At 35.2% G+C, this 27,203-nt stretch overlaps 1 protein-coding gene across 18 annotated transcripts in view; it reads right to left on the minus strand.

Annotated features, from left to right (window-relative positions):
• Nucleotides 1–27,203, minus strand: part of LOC307192094 (uncharacterized protein) — an 868,937-nt gene that overhangs the window by 396,293 nt on the left and 445,441 nt on the right. For 16 of the 18 annotated variants that reach the window (XM_079932631.1, XM_079932629.1, XM_079932628.1 and 13 more), the window contains 6 exons: nt 21,292–21,364; nt 20,250–20,426; nt 17,288–17,401; nt 9,945–10,035; nt 8,788–8,842; nt 5,156–5,245 (listed from right to left, as the gene is read on the minus strand). The gene's annotated coding sequence lies outside the window, so the exon portion shown is untranslated. The remainder of the gene's footprint in view (nt 1–5,155; nt 5,246–8,787; nt 8,843–9,944; nt 10,036–17,287; nt 17,402–20,249; nt 20,427–21,291; nt 21,365–27,203) is intronic. The other 2 variants (XM_079932633.1, XM_079932644.1) reach the window with 2 other exon arrangements.

Raw genomic sequence — 27,203 nt, forward strand, 5'->3', positions numbered from 1 at the left:
CCAATTCACTATCTTCTTCTGAATTCCAATTACATACAGAAAACCTTTCAGTGAGGTCTCATGAGTCCCTGAGATTCTATTCTTTTTTTTTTAACCTCTTACCTCTTTTTAGATTGAATATTTTCTATTGAAGTGTATTAATTCACTAACTCCTACTTCTGTTATGCTATGTACAGCCTTTAGTTAAAGCCATTTACTGAGTTTTTATTTTCAGATACAGAATTTTTATTTCTCTGCTGAGATTTCTCATCTTCCCATTTATTGTGAACATGTTTTCCTTTATGCTCCTGAGCACAATTATAATAACTTTTAAAAATCCTATGTCAAATTCCAATATGCAGATATTTAGAACTGTTTTCCTTATTATCTTTTCTCTTGAAAAGAATTCATATTTTCCTTCTTTGTCTGTCTAGTAACTTTGGATACTATATTGGACATATTGCCATTATGTTTTGCAGACTTTGGATTCTATTATAGTCTTCCAAAAGGTGGTGATGTATTTTTTTTTAAGTGGGCCATTTATTTGTTTGAACTCAACCCAAAAAATCTGTCTCCTGAGAAGAATATCAAATGAAAGTTTAGTTCTTTTAAATCAAGCTAGAGTATATCTTGTGTATTCATGATTTATGGCTCAGCCAGACATCCAAACAGGGTTGAAATACCAACTATGGGACTTCTGCTCTTTGGCTCTCTTCTTCTGGTATTTCTCCCTCAGTATCTGGAGGGTGGTTGTCTAAAAATCTGTCCTCTATCTTTTCAGACAATAAAAACTGTAAAATTTCTATTAGTCTGCACTTAGGCTAAAAGTTAAAGAAAATGGGTAAGAATCTGTTGTTTCCATCATTGGAGTATCCACTCCCCTTGATAGTCTGCCTGTTTTTGATAAACCCTCAGTGCCTTTCAGTCATTATCTTTTGCATTTTGACCATTATTTATAGTGGCTTTCTGTGGGAAGATTAAGTCAATTAACAGCTTAATTGGGTGATAGCTGAAATGGAATTCTTGCAGCATGGTTTTTGAAGCTACCTAAATCCTTCCATAGAAATAGAACAACTAGAATGGCAAAATTAAGCAACAACTATTACAGACAATATTTACAAAATATTTGGTGATAAATCAGCTACATGAACAGCAAAATATGAGCAGGTGGGGACAAAACATCAGTAGCTGTAAGTACACTGTGGAATTAATAGCTCTGTGGGAGAAAGAAAAGAAAGACAACAGTGAGCACCAAAGTATCCAACAGGCACTTATTAGAAAGGGTGGCAGGCCAATCTGAAAAAGTAGCTTCAATTGAGAGAAGTCTGCACACTTAATGCAATGAGAATACTGGATTCATACAAGGTGAGAAGACTGAAGCAATCTTAGGGATATGAATGCTTAAAACTAAAAACAAAAGACAGACAAAAACCTAAACTCTTTTCCTAGACAGAGACACATAAAAAAAAGATACACAACTGAGACTAGAATGTAAATTAAGCAAGCTGTTAAGAATGAGAGCAAAATAAAGAACAAGTCCAGATAAAAGGAGTAAGGACAGAAAGGGAAGCAAATCTCAGAAAGTATTTTGCTCTTTTTGCAAAAACAACCAAACAGGATCTCTCAGGTCATGAAAATAGAATAACTATCCTGACCAATCCTTCCTAAAAGTTTAAGTAAACTAAATTTATGTAAAAATGTACAATGTAAAAGGAATCCCATACAACATTGTAAGAAATAAGAGAATAATGTTCTCTTGGATAATAAAAGTATGCTACAAAAACATGTTCACAAAAATGGATAAATACTGTAACCAAATATTTCAAAATGAGCCAAATGAAAATAGAAAACATGAAAGAACACCATAAATGAGAATTAGAAATACTCAGAAAGAAAGAGAAAAAAAACTGTAAGAGATTGAAATAAAATTAAAAATCATTTCACAAAGGAAAAAAGTTACATAAGAAGAAACACAAGAGTGAATAAACAACAGCTATCTGAAGACAAACAGAAAATGATAAGGAGAAATTTTTAAAACCAAAGAAATGACATGAGGTACTTTGGCTATGGTGGTATATAGAGGTGAGTGAACCCACTCTGCAAAGAAAAAGTATTTAGCTGAACAAAAGTCTCAAAAATAACTATTTGATGGCATTTAAATAGACTAAAGATATAAAACAAATCAAAAAGTATTTATTCTTTTTGGGCTTTGGTTAAAATAGCAGTAATTTGAGGCCCTTCTGTCTTCAAGTACTACCACTCCCCCACCACACATACATAACACGCACTCCCTCAAGTTTGGTCGCTTGAGATCTGTAGCTTTACCAGAGTATATAGATGGCTGCAAAACCAGCTGCTTTACTATCAGAAAAGACAGAGTCAATTTCGGCCAGCAAATTAAAATTCTTAGATTTGTCAGCTGAACATAGCAATTCTAGTACAAAACAAATTCCCACAGAAAATAAATGGGAAAACTTACATTGGGGTGAGTGGCAAACTATCCAGCAATTTAAGAAATATCTCAGAAGGATACAGAAGAACCAGGTAAGTTCTGTACACATCTCTGGCTGACTAGGAAACTATGAACATATCCAAGAAGACTCAAGGGAATACAGTGGAAATTAAAAGTCAAGAGAGAGATTTGAGGACTGGATGAGCATTGAATGCTCTCTTCAACTGAAAGACATATCCATCACAGAAGGTGGAAGACTTACGAACTGGACAATTTTTTTATACAACCTCTGCTTACATCACTGACTGCCTCATAAGTCATGCAGTCACAGGACAAAGCCTAAGAAGCCACACTTAAAAATAAAAATCAGAATAAAAGAATTGAGGAGACATGTCAGCAGTCACAAACAATAAAAGAAAGATTTCTAGGAGTAAGCCTAGTCAAGTTACAGAAATAAATTCTAACCACCTTCACCCCAAAAAGCCAAACAACAACAAAAAGATGTTCAGGAAAATAAATTTGTAGTTAGTAACATTTCATCTAAACCGTTTAGATTTCAACCAAAAATCAGGAGAAATTCAAAGAAACAGCAAATTTATACCCATACACTCTTCACTAGAAACTATTTCTAATTGATCTTAAATTTTGTACTTATCAAACAAAGACTTCAAAGAAGCTAAGTATGTGGAACATTCCATATGTGAATGATTCTTTGATTTTTGTGCTACTTATAAATTGTGTGATTTCAAATATTTGGAGATTTCCCACCTTTTTTGTTACTGATTTCTAATTTAATTCTCATTTACTTAGAGATTTTTCTTTACATTATTTCATCCCTTTTATATTTATCATGGCTTGTTTTATGCTCTAGCATAAGGTGATGAAAGTGTTCATAAATTATTATTGTGATTATGCTATAACTGTATAAATTTACTAAAAATTATGAAACTGCACACTTAAAGTGGGTGAACTTTACAGTATATAAATTACACCTCACCCCAATTACGTTGTAAAAAGATACAAAAGGGATAGCAAGTTTCGAGAGAAAGTCACTGATACACAATATAGGAAAAGAAGATGCAATATACACATAAGAGGTGTCCTCAAAGAAGAAAATCAAAGCAATGGAAGAGAACAACTACTGAAATTTGCAACTCAAGGACTACCAAGGATAATTCATTCAGAAAAACCAACTACAAGACGCATTTTGCAAATCCAAATATGTATCATTGTTTGAAATAAGACCAACAAAATAGACTATTAGCTGACATAATCAAGGACAAAAGGGAGGAAACACAAAAACTAAAAATAAGTGGAAAATGTCTGAATAATTTTTTAAGATAAAGAATACATTTGCATATCCCTGTAAATATACTTTAAAACCAAAACGAAATGAATTTTTTAAAGAAATATGCTACTTACCTAACTGACTCAGTAGAGACAGAAAATCTGAACAGGCCAATCACCATAGAGGAATTAGAGAAAATCATTTAAGACACCACCCCACATCCCCTCCCCCAATACACACAATAAATCACCAGGACCAGTATTTCCATTAGGTATACTACCAAACATTTACATATCAGATGATTTCCATGCTACTTAAACTATTTCAGAGCCTAGAAAAGGAAGGAAACATCCAACTTCATTTTTTTTCCCTATTAAATACAACTACATGGTTTTGGTAGGACTACATTTAAATTTAAAAAAAAATTGTCTTTAACAACTTCACTGAAGTGTAATTTTCATAACATAAAACCCACTTTGGTCTTAAATGTAAAAGTTAACAATTTTTAGTAAATTGCCAAGTTGTGCTATCATCACCACAATCCACTTTTAGAACATTTCCATCACTCCAATAAGATCCACATTTGTAGCCAATCTTCATTCTCACCTCTAGCCCTAGGCAACCGTTAATTTACTTTCCAGCTCTAGAGATTTGACTTTATTAGACATTTCATATAAATTAATTCATACAGTATGTTGCCTTTTGTGTCTGGCTTTTTTTATTTAGCATACTGCTTTTCAGGTTCACCCATGTTGCAGTATATATCAGTAGTTCTTTCCCTTTTTTCAAATTAATTTTGAAAAGGAAGTATAACAGTGATTCCAATATGACACAAACATTAACCAAAAAATAAAATTCAGATCTATTTCACTTTTAAATATCAAAATAAAAATCTTTAATAAAATATTTGCGAATAGAATCCCACCATCTTATTAACAGAGTTAAGATGAAAACCCATATGGTTATCTTCCTGGATGCAGAAAAGCATTTGAAAAAATTTTAACACCAACAAAATTGGAATTGATGGATAATTTCTTAACATGATAAAACACATATGGTTTAACCCAAAAGTCAGCCCCTTAATGTGGAAATACTAGAGGTTTTCAAAGTAAACCCAGGAACAGACAAGGATTACCACTGTATTCACTATAATATAGCATTGTTTTGAAAGATATTAGCCAAAGCACTCAGAATCATACGGATTGAAACTGGCATGTCTTTTCAGATGATACGACCCAATATATGCAAAAACCGAAAAGAATCAATAGAAAAAAACACTGAAAACAGTAAGAAGATTCAACAAATTTCAAGTGTGTTAGTTTCTGTTGCTGCTGTAACAAATTACCAAAATATATTAGGTTTAAAACAACAAAAATGTATTACCTTACAGTTCTGGGTCTCACTAGGTTCAAATCAAGGTTGGCAAGACTACATACCTTCTGAAGGCTCTAGGGAAAAATCCGTTTCCTTGCCTTTCCCAGCTTCTGGAAGCCATTCTTACTCCTTATCTTGCGGCCCGCTTCTATCTTCAAAGCCAGAAACAGCAACTCAGACCTTTCCCACATCACACCTCGCTAACAATTTTCTCCCTGCCTCCCACCCCCGCTTTTCCCTGACTCTTGTAATTATATTGGCCACACCTGTATAAGTAGGATCATCTCGCTAATTTACGGTCAGCTGGTGAGCAACACCTAATTCTATCTGCAGCCTTAATTTCTCTTTTCATTTAACCTAACATATTCACAGATTCCAAGGATTAGAATGCAGACACCGTTTTTTTTTGTTTTCTTTTTATATTTTTTAACATCTTTATTGGAGTATAATTGCTTTACAATGGTGTGTTAGTTTCTGCTGTTTAACAAGTGAATCAGCTATACATATATCCCCATAACTCCTCCCTCTTGCGGCTCCGTTTTTTTTTTTTTTTTTGGTGAGGGGGCGCACAGCTTGCTTACCCCTGCAGGTTACAAAATGAACATACAAAAGTCCAAGGTATTTGTATATAAAAACTGAAAGAGGAAGAAGAAGAGGAGAGGGAGGAGGATGAAGATAAGGACAAGGATGGGGTGGGGAGTAATGGAAGAAAAGCCTCCATTTATCACAGCAAAGAGGAAAAAATACAGAAACATAGATTTAACAAGAAATATACAAAACATTTATCAGGAAACTAGAAAACACTCATAAAAAACCACAAAAATAGGGCTTCCCTGGTGGCGCAGTGGTTGAGAGTCCGCCTGCCGAAGCAGGGGACACGGGTTCGTGCCCCGGTCCGGGAAGATCCCACATGCCGCGGAGCGGCTGGGCCCGTGAGCCATGGCCGCTGAGCCTGCGCGTCCGGAGCCTGTGCTCCGCAACGGGAGAGGCCACAACAGTGAGAGGCCCGCGTACCGCAAAAAAATAAAAAAAAACCCACAAAAATAGACTTTGAATAAATGGGAAAATATATCATGCATTCAAATAGGAATATTCAATGTAAAGGTGGCAGCTCTTCTTAATTTATATATAGAGAGAACTCAAACTCAAGATGGAAGCCACAGTCTTTTATCACCTAATCTCCAAAGTGACATATCATCACTTTTGCCATATGCTGTTGTTTAGTAGTAAGTCACTAAGTCCATCCTTCACTCAAGGGCTGGGGAATTAAGCTTCTTCACCTTTTACGAGAGGTGAGGCGAGTATAAAAGAATTTGGTTTATTTTTAAAGCTACCACATAAATGTAATAAATAGGAAACTCAGAAATAAACACAACTGCATGTGTGAATTTAATATATAATACATATGTATTATATAAAGACATATAATATACAATAATTGTATTTCTCAAATTGGTATAAAGGATATGAAATTTTAATAAGTGGTATTAGGTTAATTGGATAACCATGTAGAAAAAATTTAAATGAATACATTTCTCCCATCACAAGGATGATTTCTAAATGTATCAGAGATTTAAACATAAAAGCAAATACACAAAAGAAAACTAGTTCACTAAAAGAACACATGGTTAAATTCCTCTCTAATGTGGGAATAGGAAACATCTTACTAACTATAACTCAAAATACAGAATAAAAGATTATATATATAGACACATACATAATGTAGTTCACATATTACATATACAAACATACATACCTATACATATTACAGACTTCCACATGGCAAAAGGCATCATAAGCAAAATAAAGAAAAATGAAAAATGGAGAAACTAGGGAAAATATTTGCAATGTATATCATGGTCAAAGGGTTAATATTTTTAATATACATTTAATTTTTACAGAGAGAGAAAAAATAATTCTATATAAAATGAGCTAGTGAATGAACAGATTACAAGAAAAGTAACACAAATACCACTTAAATGTATTAAAAGAGACTTAACCTCATACAAATTAAGAGAAATGAAAATTAAAGCTACAATGGGACACCAATCTTTTTTAGCTACTATATTGGCATGAATCCAGAAGTTTGATATTCATTTATACTGGCAAGGTTAAGGTGAGAAACAGGCATTTGAATACATTATCAATGTGTCTTTGGTAACTGTCAGTCCTTCTTCCAGGAGTCTATCCCAAAGACACACTGACAAAAATATGAAAATACATATGCACAATGTTTCTAGTAATATAAAAAGAAAACAACTCACATGCCTCTTAATAGGAAACCGAATTATCTATGGTAGCTCCACACAATAGAAGAGTATGCTCTATATTCTATTAAGAAGTGATATATAGAATATAAGTAATTAAAAGCAAGGTGGTGGAGGAATGTATAGTATGCAATTATTTTAACTAAGAAAGGGAGCATACAAATATGTGTTTGAGTATAAAAAATGGATAAATCATGAAATTTGGTCACCTAAAGTAGGAGGAAGAGAATAGGTTAAAAGGGACCATGTTAAAAGATTATCCTCTTTGAATGTACCTGTTTTGTTAATTTAATTTTGTAACTCTCTAAATAGTTTACATTAGTATAAAATTTAACTGAAGCAGGAATTTTTAAAAATTGAAAGGAAAATGAAAACAAATGAACCTAAATATATACTGAGTTGCTGGAATAACCACACAAAGAGAAACTATAAGTGACTTTAAGACCCAGTAATTTGACTGTACATCCCTAGTAGGATATACAGAACTGTAACAAATTCTTACTGTTTTAAGTAATGATATTATTGGTCACAGCATTTCTATTGTCATTCTGAGGTTGTTGTGCACATATAATAATATTTTTTATAAGATAATATTTTAATTCTATTATTCCTAAGCTCATTGAGAACCAGACTTCTCAAGATATGAGAAAGTAGGTATAGATATAAGATCAAAGAAACTTTAAATTCCTGAAGTACTGAATTTGAATTGAAAAATCAATATGAAGCCATGATACATTTTACCTTAAAAATAAGAATCAGCAGTACATTAAATCAGAGGCCATTAAACTAAAGAATGTGCATTAAAGTAGAGATGGGCAAATCACTGAGGCCAGTGGCTTGGAGACAGGAATCAATAAACTTTATATTTAGACAGGACATTTGGCTTTGGTTATTGTCCAATGCACTTGATAGAAAGTAAATAGACTGGAAACCTTCTCAATAGTAGAGAGAATTATATTATTTAAGAAACCCTAAGACCTAACAGACTGTAATTCGTAGTCTAAGTAATTCCTAGGCCACCAAACTTGCCCCAACAGCAAGTTGCCTGCTGCTAAAGCTGTGTCACCTCCAAGAAAGATTTACCCCCCAATACCCAACTTAGGTGAGGCCAAGGAATTCAATGAACGAGCCTCTCAAAGGCAGATATAAAAGCTGTGAGACTGGATAAGGGACTCATCACTTTGCCGGATTATGGAGGCTTTATTAAACATCAAAAAGGACACGGAAAGCCTTTCAAGTAAAATTTCTAAACTCTAAATAGTAAATCTCCAACTCAATGTCTATGATTCTTAATGTAATAGCAATATAGAACAGATTACTGTTCCTTATAGTATAAACAATTATTTGCCCATGAAGGGAAGCATATAGTGAAGATCAGAAAGCCCAACTGTCAGGAAATCAAACAGTAAAGCAATCATCAACCATACCTTAGAATTTATATGGTTCCATCTCTATTGCTGGATCAGGAACATACAGGAAAAACTGAAGTGCAAAATGAATAATTATGTAGAAAACTTAGGTTACGTACAGAGCTATTTTTAATATTTGAAAATTAAAACATGTATTTGGGTAGCCAAAAATAGAGCCCAAGTTCCCACATACTGGTAGATTCTTTTTTTTTTTGATCTGAATTTTTTGTTTTTAACATCTTTATTGGAGTATAATTGCTTTACATTGTTGTGTAAGTTGCTGCTGTATAACAAAGTGAATCGGCTATACATATACATATAACCCCATATCCCCTCCCATTTGCATCTCCCTCCCACCCTCCCTATCCCACCCCTCTAGGTGGTCACAAAGCACCAAGTTGATCTCCCTGTGCTATGCAGCTGCTTCCCACTAGCTATAGATTTTACATTTGGTAGTGTATATATGTCCATGCCACTCTCTCACTTCGTCCCACCTTACCCTTCCTCCTCCCCGTGTCCTCAAGTCTATTCTCTACGTCTGCGTCTTTATTCCTGTCCTGCCCCTAGGTTCGTCAGAACCATTTTTTTTTTTTTAGGTTCCATATATATGTGTTAGCATACAGTATTTGTTTTTCTCTTTCTGACTTACTTCACTCTGTATGACAGACTAATGAAATTGAGTTATTTGTAGTGAGATGGATACTGGTAGATTCTTTTTTCACTTGAACCAGTATTTAGCTTCAAGACAAATTATATTTGAAAACAATGTTTATTCAAACACTTGACTATTTATGCTTTAAATTTTTTTACTGTCTCTGGAATTACCTACAGGATTCCAGATAACTTATTTTTATGTGTCTAAAATGCAAACCAAAATACACATTAATATTGCTAATGAAATCTGAGAATCCTACATTTATGTATTTAAAGCTCCACATTTCCAAAATCCTCAATTCAAAACTACCTTCCATCTAAATCTAGGTTATGTCTCCTGACATGAATCAATTACCCTGTAACTCCCTTGATTACACAAAACCTTGTTTACCTAAATGTTTTGCTGTCCCAGAACATTTCTGATAAACAGTGTTATATGGTCTGATATGCACAAGTGCACCTTGAGTTACATGCATTATGAATCAGAATCATCTCCCGCATACCTGTCACCTTGACATTACCTGCCTGTGGTATGCAGTCAACATTCATTGGAAATGCAAATGGCTGTAGTGTAAAAGACTTGATTGTGCAGCTAGACTTTTGTTCTTTCACCTGTGAATATAGGAACGGTTTTGTTTGGAGTCATATATTCTGTAGGTTGGAACCAATCTGACCCTGGGATCCTTAAAAAGCTCTACATTCAATCAACTGTATGAAAAGACATGTTCTGTATTTTTTTTCTTCTCTTAGCCATGAAGGAGGGGTGTGTGTGTGTGGGGGGGGGAGTAATTATGCTGTCATTGTCATTACTCCTATAATAGTTGATCAATGACAAAGTTATATAATTGAATTGTCACTAGGAAAAAAAAATTAACATATTCACCCCCTCAAAAAATATATAAGAATTTTAATTAATGGAAGAACAGGATCTGAGTAACCCATATGCCAAATCTTCACTTCAAAGGGATACTATAGTCAATACAATGCTTGCAAGATATTGCTATTTCATTATTTACAGCACTAGAGATTTTAAAAAAGGGATTCATAATGGTCTGGGGAGATTTAACAGGTGCTTCTTCAGCAGCTGAGCACAGAATATATAAATGTACACTCCTTCCTACAAATATTATTTTTTAAAGAGTCTTCTCCATCTCTGTATACTTCTGTAACTAAGGAAGCTAGTCCACTCTACTCATGACAAATGATGAGATGCATTTCCTAACAAGAGAAATAAAATAGACATTAGATACCTAGGTCATAAAGGAGACCTGTTTATCAATTTTAATGCATTAAAATATATTAGAAAAATAACAAAATGCTTGTAATATGATAAAAATTCAATCAAAAGATATAGTTTTTAAAGAAACATAACGTACTCATTCATATGTCCATCAGTTCAGAAAACAGAGAACACTTATGAATTATGTAGCAGGTACTTACTTTTCTCAGTCAGAGTTCTAGTAGGAGATATATAAAATATATAACTACATATATATATATATAATTTATTTATTTCAAGGAATTAGTTTATGTGATTGCGGGGGTCTGACTAGGCAAATCCAATGTGCCTATAGGGTAGGCTGTCAGGAAGGGCAGGCTGAAGACTCTTGGGTAGGAGCTGACACTCCAGTCTACCTGGGAAACTCAGGTTTGTTATTAAGGCCTTTCAACTGACTGGATCAGGTCCACCCAGATTATCCAGGATAATCTCCTTAACATAAAATCAACTGACTGCAGATGTTAATCACATCTACAGACACCTTCACAGCAACAAGCAGATTAGTACTGGATTTATCTGGATACTTACAACCTAGGCAAGTTGACACATAAAACTGACCGTCGCAATACTGGATATATAAAAATGAATAAATACGGTCTGTGATCTGAGATGACTCAGAGTTTATCAGAACAAAAACATATTTCCTTTCTACATTTATGCAAGGGTTGGAACATATTTTAGATTAATACAAGAACTTCTCAAATTTGCATGAATTTTATGCTAGAATGAAACATAAAAGAGATATGATGTGAAAAATCCAGCCTATTCATGACATGAGAACCGGTGGAGATTAGAGGCACAGGCACTACACAAGGACTTACTACACAGTCTAGTCCCCTAAATGCCATTAGCTCGCTGTATAATCTTGAGTATGGACTTAACCTCTCCTACCCTCAATTTATCTATTAAAACAAAAACAGGTTAACTATCAAGGGTCTCCAACAGCTAACTCAAATGCCTTCTGTGGACAGGTGGAAAACATAAGCAAGTGGTGCACATTGGATATACGAAAATAGAGTGTATTTAAACAAATTTTCCAGCAAATCACACTGAGGAATCAAGTCACCAGTTTACTATACCTGCACCTCCTGTTCTCTCAAGTTCTTTAATTCTATTTTATATAAAATATAGATTTTAAAAAATCATGCCTACTTTTATAAACATGGTTAAATATCTAAATCCATACCAAACATTTTATAACAAATGGCAGGTAGGACTGGAAAGAGGAGGATCTCTGTTTTCTTTCAGCATAAATATTATTTTTGTAATTAAAAAAGTACTTTTCAATTTTGTAATTAAAATGTAGAAGTGACGAAAAAGGTTACCTCACTGAGTAATCTTTATAAAAATTGAAGTCTGTGAAGATAGACTTTAAACATGATAGTTTGTTATAGTTAGTAAATATCACACATCATGATGAACATATGTGTTAATGACCTAACACCTTTTTCAGGAAAATTAAATCAAGGTATTTCTAACAAAGGAAATCTTAGTTGCAGTTCCTAGGTGCCCAGTTGGGGTGGAATTGACATTCCCGTGTGTGGAGAGGCTCACACTGAGGCCTCTCCTGACCTGCTTATGTGTGGAAAGCCATTCTGGAACAAAAGACCCATTTTTTTTTTTTTTTTTTTTTGGCGGTATGCAGGCCTCTCACTGTTGTGGCCTCTCCCGTTGCGGAGCACAGGCTCTAGACGTGCAGGCTCAGCGGCCATGGCTCACGGGCCCAGCCACTCCGCGGCATGTGGGATCTTCCCGGACCGGGGCACGAACCCGTGTCCCCTGCATCAACAGGCGGACTCTCAACAACTGTGCCACCAGGGAAGCTCGATCCACTTCTTTTTAACCACAGATATCTGGGAGCAACAAGCAGCTACAAACCTCACCTCTGATCTTTATTGAAATTAAATTTTTGTGTTCTCCTCTCATATAATCCTTTTCCCAAAACTAATTTGCATAATTTGGTATAGTTTGAAATGACTGTCACAGGTTGCTAATTGTTGGGGTAGATACTAGACCCTCATAGTAGCTAAGTCTCGAAGGCAAAGGTTAGAATTCAGTAACTGGCAGTGTGGGTCAAATTGATATTAGTTTAATAATCTGTAAACTATGCAAGAAAATGTAATTGTCCTATATTACAAGGGTAGCAGTCCTTCCACTGTACTGTTTATTCCAATGTATAATCTAAATAATTGAGTACCTCTGCATACAAAAGAGCATTTGCTCACATGCAAACACCATTTAATAGACAGTTAAATCCAAACAGATGGAAAAGATGCCAGAACATAATTGGTTTGCTTTTGATTATTTCATTGATACCAATTTACTTAAAGAGTAAGTCTGGACAAGGTATATGTATCTGTTAAGGTGAAGCCTGGATTTGAATCTATTTTGTCTTATTGTGAAGTCTGTGCTCTTTCAAAAGCAATGCTTCCAGCACTTAACCCAAAGGTTTTTAAAGTCTCTTGAAGTAGCTCTGTGTCTTATACATGAAGATCAATTATTTTTCATTTTATTTTTTGGTTAGCAAACTAGCTCAAGGGGTTAAACATAACTATTTGTTAATGGCTTGTATCTATCCTTAAGTCTATGCTCTGCCTTCTTTTGTAAAATCCACTATATCTGATTGTGCTTAATCCCATTTTGTAGCCAGTTAGCACAAAGCTAAAAAAGTGGAGGATTTAAAAATCACTAAATGGTTCCTTGGATTTATGTTTTTAACAGGAGTTGCTGCGTTTAAACAATAACAAAAGTACATGGAGATAAAACGTAAGAATTAAAATAATTTTTCAAGTATTTCAAAGATCTCCTCTTCCCTCCCTCTCAACATGAATTTTTTCAAAATTACATAATACAAACACACGTGGATGGACCTAGAGACTGTCTTACAGAGTGAAGTAAGTCAGAAAGAGAAAAACAAGTATCGTATATTAACACATATATGTGGAATCTGAATAAATTGGTATAGACGATCTTATTTACAAAGCAGAAATAGAGACACAGACATAGAAAACAAACGTATGTATACCAAGGGGGAAAGGGGGGGATGGGATGAATCGGGAGTTTGGGATTGACCTATACACACTGTTGATACTATGTATAAAATAGATAACTAATGAGAACCTACTGTATAGCACAGGAAACTCTACTAAATGCTCGGTGACCTAAATGGGAAGGAAAGCCAAAAAAGAGGGGATATATGTATACGTATAGCTGATTCACTTTGCTGTACAGTAGAAATGAACACAACATTGTAAAGCAACTATACTCGAATAAAAAGTAAAAAAAAATCTTCTTATAAATGTTTATATCAAGCAGGGACTATTGTCCACACCAAAGGTAGCATCACTGAAGATCCATGGATTGCAAGCAGTGCTGATTGAAAAATGTATGTTAAATGCATCTATTTATTCCTAATAAGTGTTCATTTCATTGAAAAAGTTGTAAAAGGAAAATTTTCGTTTCTACTAGAAAAGTGTTTACTTCTTAGTTTTTTAAAATCATACTACTTAGCTTCCAAAATTTTCTCTTAAAATAAATATGTCTTTGGGCTGCCCTGGTGGTGCAGTGTTTGAGAGTCCGCCTGCCGATGCAGGGGACACGGGTTCGTGCCCCGGTCCGGGAAGATCCCACATGCCGCGGAGCGGCTGGGCCCGTGAGCCATGGCCGCTGAGCCTGAGCGTCCGGAGCCTGTGCTCCGCAACGGGAGAGGCCACAACAGTGAGAGGCCTGCGTACCGCAAAAAAAAAAAGTCTTTATTATATAAACAAATACTCATGTAATATACTTATAATATTTATCTATTGCAAAAGTAATATATGTTGATTGTATGAAATTTGAAACATGCAGAAAAATGCAAAAAGAAAATAATAACCTCATATATCAAAATTTATCATCCAATACCTAATTTTAGTTGCAAATTCCTTTATTTGTTTAAAAATGTTTAGTGAACATTTTCTCAGAATCGTAAATATTATTCCACAGCATCTTTTTAATGGAGATACATAATATTTTATTATTTGGCTCAAATGTAACTGGTCTAGCCAATCTTTTACTTGAGATACGTAGAGTTCTAATTGTTATGTTAGCACATAATTATATCTTTGGATGATTTCTACAAGTGAAACTTTGGATTCAGATTTGAATTAATATTTTTAGGACATTGTATTCACATCATCAAATTATCCTCCAACAAGATTATATGAATTTTCACTCCAGAAGTATATAAAAATTTCTCTAAACTCTTGTCCACCTAGACTCTTTTTTTTTTTTTTTTTTTTTTCCCGGTACGCGGGCCTCTTACTGTTGTGGCCTCTCCTGTTGCGGAGCACAGGCTGCAGACGCGCAGGCTCCGGACGCGCAGGCTCAGCGGCCATGGCTCACAGGCCCAGCTGCTCCGCGGCATGTAGGATCTTCCCAGACCGGGGCACGAACCCGCGTCCCCTGCATCGGCAGGCGGACTCTCAACCACTGTGCCACCAGAAAAGCCCTAGACTCCTATTTTTATGTTAGTTCTAATTTACAACATGGCTTGTCTGTTGTGCTAAAGCATTTACTAACTAGAGCATATAAAACATAGGCATGCTAATTGAGGAAAGATGTAACTATATACTTAATAACCATATAATTCTAAAGACTGTTTCCTCCCTTTTTTTTTTTTTTTTTTAGCGGTACGCGGGCCTCTCACTGTTGTGGCCTCTCCCGCTGCGGAGCACAGGCTCCGGACGCGCAGGCTCAGTGGCCATGGCTCACTGGCCCAGCCGCTCCGCGGCACGTGGGATCTTCCCAGACAGGGGCACGAACCCGTGTCCCGCATTGGCAGGCAGACTCTCAACCACTGCGCCACCAGGGAAGCCCCCCCTTTTTGATATATAAAAAATGAAAGTATTTATAAGCCTACTTTCTCAATCTTTCTTTAACTATATCACTGTGTTTACTAGAAAAACATGAACTAAAGGAGATTGTTTCTTTATGACATTACTCCATTGTGCAATGTTTTGGGTTTTATTTGTAATACATGGGACATGTGGGTTCCTGCTTGTGTATGTGTGAGTCTACAGGAGTGTTTGTGGATGTAGTGATGAGGTTAAGATCAAATGAAAGGAAATTTTCCAGTTTTACAATTTTACTTTTTTTAATGACCAAATACTATAAGTTACTCAAATGTATAATATTTTATTGGTGCACCGATTACTGACAATTTTCCATGATGATAATTTTTATCTTTGCAAGAAGTTTTAGGTCTAACAACAAAAAAACTAATCTTTTTTTTCCAGCTTTGTTTCTGAAGTTGCTTATGAGCAATTTGTAGGGCTTTTTTGGTGAAAATGTTCAAGGGGTTTTATTACCATTAATCTTTTTTGAGGGTGTGTATAATTCATCTCACCAGACATCAGAATTCCCAGAGGGTAAATTACTCTAGAGATCTCTGTGCCCTCACACTGTATCAAATTGACCTGCTTCTTGTTTGCCATTTTTGTGTACTACATTGCTTATTTAACAAGAAACAGAATGATTGTAATTCTGAGAAGGCCCTTTGATAGTAGTTTTGACACTCTGCCTGAATAATGACCCTCATTATGGTGCCTGTGACAGGCTCTGAAAGTCCTGATTTATGAATATATCACAGGTTCAGCATTAGAGCTCCAGCACTCACTTACTCCTGATATAGATGGAGATATGGACAGAGTCCTTTGAAATAGACAGAGGCTGAGATAATTGCACGATTATGACCATTCAAATCGTCTCTTCCCCTGATTTAACAAAGCTCTGCCATTTCATTTTGACTGTCTCTGAAGTTATTAGGAACCTCTGATAAAATGTTTATTAGAAGAATGTATTTCAGAGTAACTGTGCTGGCGACAGAGGTAGAAGTTATTCCTACTGTTCTTTCCTCAGCTTCAGCTAAATTCCTACTGCAAGTTCTCATTAATGGTTGATGTGATAATAGACTGTTAGAAGCAAGATTAGCTAAGAGCAAAAAGTCTGTGTCCTTGATAAAACAAATGACAAGACACTCTTTTTGTGCAGAATGTTGTTGATTTATTGTTTTCTCTATAGTGATTATTTAAATAAATGTAGCTAATTTAGTTCATTTGCCAAACTGTATAATTTTGTTCTTTGTGAAGGGGTTATATGTAAAAGCCTCAAGGAATCACATCCCCATTAATCTTTTTACAAGTGCAATAAATAAATAAAGAGACATGGTTTAATTTTGCCAGTTAGAAGATATTTAAATAGCAGTGGTGGTAAACTGATTTCTTTTTCTACTGTTTGAAAAAGGCATGTAAATGCACTTCTTCTTGTTACTAGTTTAAATGCACACAAGAAAAACGTAACATAAGTGTTTTATTGGGGCCATAAGAAACACATTTTTTTTTTATTATCTACAGTCCTGTACACTGACCCTTTTAAAAAAAGTGATGCTCATCTCATGCTTTTCCACTTATAATATTTAAAAAATATCTTCAGTGCCTGTAATGTATTATAAGGAAATTTTATTTTATTTCAGAAAAAAAAGCATGAAACATGGCACCATACAATATAAGAATAAATTCATGATTGTTTTTCTACATATCCTTTACTCACCAGGAATAAGGCGATGCAATCTCCTTATGGTTTCATTAAAAACAGGGGAAAGCTGAAGAGTCTCCCTAGGTATTCACAGATGATTCCTTTTGAGACTATCATCATCAGATGACCCTCAAGATTAAAAATACATAGTTACTAAGGGCAGTGGTTGAAAGTTAATTTTAAATGAAGTCTGGTAATGACCTGGAGTAAATTTAATAAGGACCCTTCATTTCATAGCAAAAGCAGTCACTTAAAACATAATAAGATGATTCTGAAATCTTTAAACAAAGTGATCAGATTGAATTCCTTTTAGCAAGCTGAAAATTTTCAAAAGCATCTTTACATCCACAAAGCCTTTATTCTTAATTCATTAACATATTTTTAGAAAGTCTATTTCTAAAGGGGAAAATGTTTGCCAGCTCTGCAGTGTAGGTGTCATTAATGAAATGGATCTTTGAAAAACTTCCATCACCTATTTCATTGTATAGATTTTGTAAAATTTCCAAAGGTGATTTCTCCTTCCTTTGCTTTCCAGCTAAAATAGGTCTCATACAGAAGTAGACTGTGGTGGTACAAAAGTATTTTAGAGCATAACAAAACCTTCTAGACCTTAATAACTGTACATGACTGATCTGTCCTCTCCAGCAAGGTTAACCGTTTTTCCCAAGGAGTTAAGTGGCATATAAACTATTGTTCACACCATTTGTGCTAACAGTATAGGATGACCTCAAATAGTGTAGTGGCCATACAGGGTACCTGCACCATGCATTCATCAACAAAGGGGAAAGGACCACAGGGGCAGATCTGACTGTAAGTGTATCAGGACTGTACAAGGATAAATGCCTAACCTCACTCCACAGCAAAACAGTAATTACAGAGCCATTGTTTCTGTACTGTTCCTATTTTTTATGGTTCTTTAGAAATATGTGCTATTTAGTTCTTGACTTGACATCTGTACTGTATTATATTTTATACAAAGCACCCAGACTAAAGTGGAGAGCAATCAAATAACTGTGAGATCATTTTGCTCTCACAGGAAATCAACAACAGATATAAAATATAAAGGAATAGTTTAAATTCAGTAGTTAATTTTTAGACTTAAATTATCTAATTAACAATAGTCTGAACAGCCAAATTTTAGAGCTTTATTCTTTCAAAAATTGCATGCTCCATTTAGAGTGTATCATTCTTTCATACATACTCGCAGAAGCTTCTATTTTTATTTTTATAATGCATCAATTCTTTTTCCATGTGTGCCTCCCTTTCTACTCTTAAATATTCTCACCTTATTCTACGCATGCCTTTCTGCAGGTGATACTAAGAGAGAAGTAGCAAAACATTTGTTTACACACACACACAAACACACATACAAGCACACAGATCATTAAAGACAAATGTTAGTGGCTCCTCCAGCAAACACCACTGGGTAGCACACAAATGGAAAACTATGAAATGAAAGACAATATCGGGGCAAATCAAGTACACGTGTTTGCATGTTCAGGGCAGGAGTGACGCTTAGCTTCATAGTCACAAGTTATCGCTAATTATCAAAAGAATATGAAAGTTGACTCCTTAATCAAATCTGTATCTTCCCCTCAAAGGAGTCAGACACAACATATTCAGTCTTTATTTCCCCCCTAGACCAGGAAAGAGGAACAGGGTTTGGTAGCTGTGTAAGAAAATGGAGAGCAACTTCTGGACCTACAGCTGCCTTTCAGGGACCCTAGAGATTTTCAGTGTTTCAACTCATAATAACTCCTCCATACTTTGGAGTTTACCGACAGCAAAATACATAGTTTGCATTACATTAAACACTCTTGATTATTCTACTTAAACAGTACCCTGGTAGGAGTCGGATGTTCCAAAGTAAATATGTATCACCAGCCTTCACCAGCCTCCCTTAGAATAATTTCCTTTCATTCAATGCAATTTGGCTCATTTTAATGTTTCATTTAGGTGCTTTTTATATCTCTGCACAGCATTAAACTAAGACACACACACACACACACACACACACACACACACACTCCTGCTTTTGAGAAGGTCAAAGTCTGTTGTTAGGGGAAACATATGCTAAGAAATAATTTTAATATGACATGAAAACTAGTAATATAATTGTATATGTAAGGCACAGAAATAGCATTGAGAATGTATAGATAAATTCTGTTGATCTACAAATCCTATACGTTAACAGGGTGCAGGGACAATGCCATACAAAAGTAACCATCTGGTCTGGGTTTTGAAGACTAAATAGGAGTTTGCTATATCACCACATAAGGTGAGGAGAGAATCCCAGACAGAATGAACGGCACCCACAAGGGTGCAGGAACATAAACAGCATGCTCTATTTGAGGAACTGCAGATAGTTTAGAACGTGTGGAATAGAACTACAAAAGGTAGGGAGAGTGAGAAGAGATGAGGGTGAGGATAAATACCAGGACCGTATCATGAAGAGTACTTGTTTGTCAAGCTAGAGTTTGCATTTTATCCTACAGCTGGTAGCACTGAAAAATTTAAGGAGTGACATGATTAAATTTGTTTTTAAGAATGAATGGGAAGATTAAATTGGAGAAGGAAGAGTAGAGTCAGGGAAACCAGAGAGGAGACAATTGCAAGGCCAGGAAAGAGAAGGCAAAGGCCAGCACCAGTCCCCAGAGAATGAAGATTAAGGAGATTTTTTTAAGGAAATAAAAACAGAATGAAAATATACACAGTAACTTCCTGAGGCTGCCTTCCTTCTGTTGGGTTACAGTTACTCCTAATGTTTCCAAAATATGGATCTGACTCTGATGGGACACTGTTGAAGGGTTTTAGGGTCAGCTTGAGATGATCAGATTGCATCACAGTGAGGGCAAATACGAGGTGTGGCAGAAAATGAAGTGCATCTTGGCACTTGCCTCCTGCTACTTACTTGTGTGTACCTTATATGTCACCCATGTTGGCATACTCTCTCATATGGCTTTACAATTTTTACTACCTGTTTCCTGATTTTGAAAGGTCTTTCCTCCCTTTTCCTGTTTGACATTCTTCTTTCCCTCAAGGTCTTGCTTCAAGCATCAGCTTCTCTGCGAAGGCTTCCTGGATGGCTCTCCATCCCTTCAGGCAGAACTGGGTCCTCCCTTTTATTGTTCTGTTGTTGTACCCAGTGCCCATCCTATTGGAGGAGATAAACAACTGTATGGCAGTTGCCCCTTAATCAGCAGATTACATAGTAGATGATTAATAAGGCTGGTTGACTGAATGACTAAAGTGAATGATTGAAACAGAGTAATCATATTTGGGGATCTATTGATAAATTAATGACTGCATTCATTCCTTAGCAGGGCCTTTTGTTATGTCCTGGACTCTCTCTTCTTTAGCTTCAGTGCCACACTGTTTAACAATTGGTCTTGCCAAATTGGTCTGAAGGAAGGATATAAGCTTTCAGCTATGAGATGAATGAAGTCTGAGGACCTCATGTATCACATGGTAACTGTAGTTGGCAACACTATGATTGAGGTTTGCTGGGAAAGTGGACCTTAAGTGTTCTCACTAAGAAAAAAAAAAGAGGGATAACTAAATGAGCTGATTGATGTGTTAACTAGAAGGTGGAGTCCTTTCATAAGATATACATATATCAGATCATCATGGTGTACATTTCAAAAATCTTACAATTTTATCAATTATACCTCAATTAAGCTGAAAAAAAGAACATTTTCAAGTGGCTGTTTCAATGTATCAGTAAAACAAACAAAAAACATTTAAAAAAGAAATAGCTGACTACCATGTGAATAGACATATAGAGAATGTGCTGAAGTCACTAGGAAGGTCTTGGGGAAGAACCTGGAGAGTTGGTCTGTCATGATGACAAGAAGGGAAAAGGGTTACAAGAGAAGTTGTAGAGAACTTCAAAGGAGCAAGGAGTTGGCTCCAGGTGACTGAATGATTATCTAGAAACCACAGTGGTGGTGGCCAAGGTCAATGATGGTTCTCCTTTCTTAACTCATGAGACTACAAGGGCAGGGAGATATACTACTTACCAGTGGAGACAGTTGTGAAGATTGTGGCGATTTCTACGGGAAACCACGTTTTTGATTACGAAGAAATTGAAAACTGTAAAGACAATTTCAAAGATATGAAAGATTTTCAGCACTTAAAATATGGTTTAGTGGAGACAGAGGAAAGTTTATGGAGGAGTTGGAGTGGGAGGCATATAGGCTCCAGAGAGAGTTAAGTTGAAGATGGATAAGCATGGGGATATGAAGCCCGACAGCTGACTTGAGATGTGGCAGAAAGACTCTTGGGATAAAGGTGAAAGGAGATAGCAAGCAGTCCTGTGGGTCTGTTATTAAAGAGACAAATCAGAAATTGTATAATTGATAGCATGTATAGTACTAACTGACTAGTTCAAACTGATATTTTGGCTGCTAAAACTTTACAGTGCTAAGTACTATTCTTTCATTACAGAGCTCCAGGTTTTTCTGAAGTGGGGAGTGGACAGGGGGCAGTGTGGAGAATGAAATAAAGAAAAATAGCTTAACTGAATCTTAAAAAGACTTTAAAAATATAATTGATAGCTAAAATAGTCATATGAGTTTAATTGATTAATCCATCCAGATTTTAGCTAAAAAAAAATTGTGAATAGAAATAAAATTTGTTTTTTTTACCACTGTAATCACTACACCTCATGATTTGAGATCCTACCTAAATATTTCTCATGAGTTTTGTGTCAACTGCAGGAAAATGAAAAACCGTCTCCTTGCAACTTCTCCTTTTGCGATGCCATTGATGGAGTGCCCCAGTGACTCATCATTTCACATTCTCATCTTTCATTTATGTTAAAAGAAAATTAACCTTCGTTCCCTGGAAGGAGGCTTGGTTAGCAGAAATCATGAGCTAAACATGGAATTTATTTTCTACCATCAGGAAGTGAGTTCTTTGCTCCTGCTATTATCTGGACCTTGGATAACAGCTCCGTTACCCTTAGCGCTAACTCTGCTGATGGCGGTGGAACTGCCCCTAAGGCTGCTGTGGGGTCAGCCCGCTGATGGCCTGGTCTTTTTCTCCCAGGTGTTACTGATGAAGAATAATCCTTAGCTCCCTGTGATTAAAGAGCCAGAGCTGAGGTCGCTGTATTTTCCCACTTTATCTCTGGAACCCCCATAAACTGTGTTAGAAAAAAATCCCACAGCAATTATTTAAAAAGGGGAGGAAATCTTTTGAATGCATTTTTTCCTTTTTCCCTAACAATAGCATATAAATGTATTTTTTAAAGATTCTTTAGAGATGCTGTACGTTGCACAATGCAGTACATTCTTTTCCGATTCTTCCTTGGTAGAACTTTTTCCTGTACACATTGTTATTGACAGCAGTTCTAAAGCCTTTAAAATAAGAAGAAATTAAACAGTGAATCAATAAAGATTAGCTATTTACTGTAGATTACCAGCTTATCATTCCCATAATTATACTAATGGTTGCTGAGGGAAATTCTATTTATGTGAATCATTTTATTCTTGTTATTTACTATTATTAATGTTATCATTATTATCTTCTTACCCTTCAGTTCACAAGATGTATCTTCTCAGTGAATTTTAATTCCAGTATCTTGCTATTATACTGTACATAATCCTATCAAAGACTGTCCTTCATGCAACATTTTCAGTGATATATTATCATAGAGACCATTAATGAATGAGCTTCATATCTTACTAATACTATTTTAGATACTATTTTTATTAATTTCCCAAGTTGTAATTCTTCAGAGACTACCGGTGCCTGTCTTCTATTAAAATTGTGTTTTCCATTTTTACATGGAGATTTCAAAGGAAAACATTAACGTTGTGTTTTTAAAAATACATTTTACTTCACAGATTCTCAATGATTACATTATCATAATACCCATGCTTTGCTCTCTTATACCTGTAACAAGTTAATTCTCACAATTTTCCTTTACTTTGGATTCCAATTTTATGTTAACAATCAAAATTAAAACAGTAACACTATGATCTTTCTGACATGCAACTGAGATAAGAAATAACTTGAAAAACAAACCAATTGCACTTTGTCCTCTGATGAAGATCCAGATGCCACAGTCAAATAAAGAAAATAATTATGTCGACTTTTGTACATACTATCTCTCAGCATTAGTTCTTGAAAGTAAATATAGTCATTGTACAGAAGGTACTGTGCTCCTCATAAATAATTTATTTCATTGAAATGCTTTATTTATTTTATTTTAAAGAGATTGAGAAAGTGAGCAACAAGAAAGCTGTTTGTTTAGGTTTGTGATCGTCTCTTTTTTCCTTGCCGTATGATTCAGATTGTAGGTTGTTACTATACAAAATAATTCGTGCTGAAATTTTGTTATTTTTACTCTTTTCCTCAAACTGGGAATTTTGTAGAATGGTATGGATTTCTTTTCATATGTTCCTACAGGAAAGGTCAAACAGAGAGAATGTAGATTAAATAAGCTTAGATTGTAGCTACATTCCTTTGTAATTACATTAAAACATTCTGACAGTATAAAATTAGTGGCCAATATTAAAATGTCCTTAAAACTATGCTACATATAGAACATGTAAATAAGCTTAGATCCCTTTGAAGGAAGATTAAATATACATGTGATATTCTGTAGCTGAGATTAATAGCTAGGGAGAAATGCATTATTATGGTAATATAAACTTATAATGTATTTAGTATATAGCTATAGCATTTTGGATAAACAAAACACATCCCTATTGCTAGTTTGGGTTGATATGCCTCATTAATCTTTTCAGTGCATCTATTTGTTTTTCTACACCTCTCCAAATTTATACACATGTAAAACATACATATATACTAGGACAACTAGACAGTGGCAGTTAGAAGCAACTTGAAGAAAGAAAGAAAAAAAGGAAGGATGGAAGGAAGGGAGGAAGGAAGGAAAAGAATTATTATAACTAAACACTGTGAAATAAACCCCTATTTGCTTGTCTAAAAGGAAAAACCAAAGTACTAGAAAAGTTACCAATATAGGACTACATTTTTAGTATATACAACACACTTAAGACAATCTTTTATCCAAGATGGTGGTGGTTTTGATATTGTGTCAGTGGGTTTAGATATATTTGATGCCTCTACTTCCGCAAGTGTAGTGGTACTAAGGAAAAAATAGGTAACATTTAGTGATGCTTATTATATTCCAATATTGTTTTCATTTTACCTTAAAAATAACCTTACAAGATAAATACTTTGCAAAAGGTCACACAGCTATTATGTGTGGGAGTTTGAACAGTGATCATTTGATCCCAGAGTCAAACTGAGCCATAACAGTAAACTGACCTCTTCCCACGTATTATGGCCTATAACCCACAGAGGCAAATTCTGTCAAAAGCTCTGTTTTGTATATAGCTCCTCTACACATCAATGACAGAAAAAAAAAGACCCGCAAAGTCTCTGCAAGCAGTCTGATGAATCCTTGCAATCTGAACTCAAATTTCAGGTGTTTGAAGCTCCATTTGTAAGAAAAATCCTAATGCTTTACTGGAAAGTTCATGATTCAAGTATACTTTTGTAACTTTTTTGAAGACCTGTATAGATTCTTAATTTTTCTAACGTGTAAAAACAAGCTTATTAATATAACATACTATAAAGTTACACAATAACTTCTAGCAATATCAAATAAAAGATTATTAAAATCTTAAAGAACATACATGTCTCATCCTTGGCAAATAATGTTTGGAAAACAGGTTAACAGTATCTTTATGAATCACAGCTATATCATAAACAGGTAGATTTATATTTTGCATGTATCACTGGTGATAATGTTTCATATATTACAGTTTCATAGAACATCTTATATTTCAAGTGTCTAAGACAATACCCAGCACAGAGTAGGCCATCACAAAATGTTTCTTGGACAAGTAAAAATTACAATGACAATGGGACAATGAAGCTGAATTTTAAAAATCTGCTCTTTTCTTTTTAACATATGTTATCAAAATTGAAAAAACTCTCTGTTAACATAAATGACAATTTTTAAAAATTCAGGGAAACCTCAACCTTCATATCAGTTAGAATCCTGGCATGAAACAAATGTATGGCACACTGAAATGGACAATCTGAGAAGAGCTAAATAAAGAACTCAGTGTTAAGGAAAAACAAGAGATGCTGTAGCCCCTACCTTGTGCTAGTAACTTGGGGAGGCTTTAGTAATTAGAAGCTTTTAGAGAAAAGGGCAGTGAGCTGTGCCAAGAGCCTAGAGAGACTGCTCCAAGGAGGGGGCTATCCTACAGAAGTTAGGAGATTTGATGAAGGGACACAGCCAACCACAGCCACCAGCAGGGAGGGAGTTGGGGGAATGTATCCCAACCACACTTTCCTCTTTTTTCCCCAGACCCTCGAGCGTGCTATCCATTGGCTGAACACAGGCAAAAGCCAGAGGGTGAGAGAACCCACACAAGTGGTACACACAAGTCAGCCAACAGGGCACAGCGTTGGAAGGAGAAAGGTGGAGAGTAAACTCAAAGAGGCAAACAGTAGCTTCCAACACAACATACAAAATTCAGACTACATTTTTCCACATTTTATCCTTAGTTTTGGACATATAGATTTTGGATATTTTGCAATTATAAATAGTTCAATAATAAGAGAATTTTGTCCACATTTCCTTTGCTTGACTTATTACTTGAAGTTTCACCAATGAGACTAATGTATACGACACAACAATATGCTGGCTTTGCTGCATACCATCAAACTGTTTTCTAAGAATTTAAGCAATATTTCCTGCCACCAACAATAAATAACCATGCTTATTTTGTTACTTTTGTCAGTATTATTCTATTTACTTATTTATTCATTTTAATTTATTTTTTTTCCTGGCCGCCATCACATGGCATGTGGGATCTTAGTTCCCTGACCAGGGATTGAGCCTGAGCTCCTTGCAGTGGAAGCACGGAGTCTTAACCACTGGACCACCAGGGAAGTCCCTCTTTTTATTTAATTTTAAAAAAATGTAATAAATAATGCTTTGAATGTCAACTCTGGCTCTAATGGCCTCTATGAGTTTACAAAGGGCAGGCTCTATTTCCTTATCAACAAGGGAGGAATGCCTAACATTCAAATAACCAAAGAAAATGGTGTCTTATTATTGCTTTAATTTAACAACTAAAATACACCGATCTAGCACATGCAGCTATCTGCTAACCTCTTAAACTGATTTATACTTCTTTTCTTACTAACATGATTGTATAGTTTTTCCTTCACGTTTGTTTATTGTTTTTTGTTGCTGAGAACCTTTTCTTCATGTTACCTGTCAATTAGAATTGAAACACATTATTTTCTTATTAATTTGTATAATCTTCTTATATACATAGATATGATTAACTTATACTTAATGAAAATATGATCTCATATATCTCTCAATTTATTCTGACTTACTGAAAATTTAAATTCAGATATTGTAAGATATGTTAAATTTTTGAGATAATATTGTTTGGCTTTTCAAAACTTAGTAGGTATCTTAGCCCCCTTGGGCTGCTATGACAAAAATACCATAAACTGGGGGTTTAAATGACAAACATTTCTCACAGTTTTGGAGGCTAGAAAGTCCAAATTAAGGCACCAACAGATTCAGTGTCTGGTAAGGGTCTGCTTCCTGTGTCACTGACAGTCATCTTCTTGCTGTGTCCTCACAGAGTAGAAGTGGCAAGGGAGCACTCTGGGGTCTCTTTTATGGGGCACGAATCCCATTTACGAGAACTCCACCCTCAGACCTAATCATCTCCCAAAGGTCCTACCTCCTAATACCATCACATTAAGGATTATTAGCTTTCAACATATGTATTTTAGGAGACACAGACTTTCAGTCTATAGTGACAGGTAAATAATTATACACTCTGCTTATTGAACAAGAAGGTCAAATTCAATAGCTTCCTCTTCTAAAAAGCTTCTTCTCTTGTGGGAAGATGGGTGT

Source organism: Stenella coeruleoalba, assembly GCF_951394435.1.
Source record: "Stenella coeruleoalba genome assembly, chromosome: 9".
Lineage (NCBI taxonomy): Eukaryota > Metazoa > Chordata > Mammalia > Artiodactyla > Delphinidae > Stenella > Stenella coeruleoalba.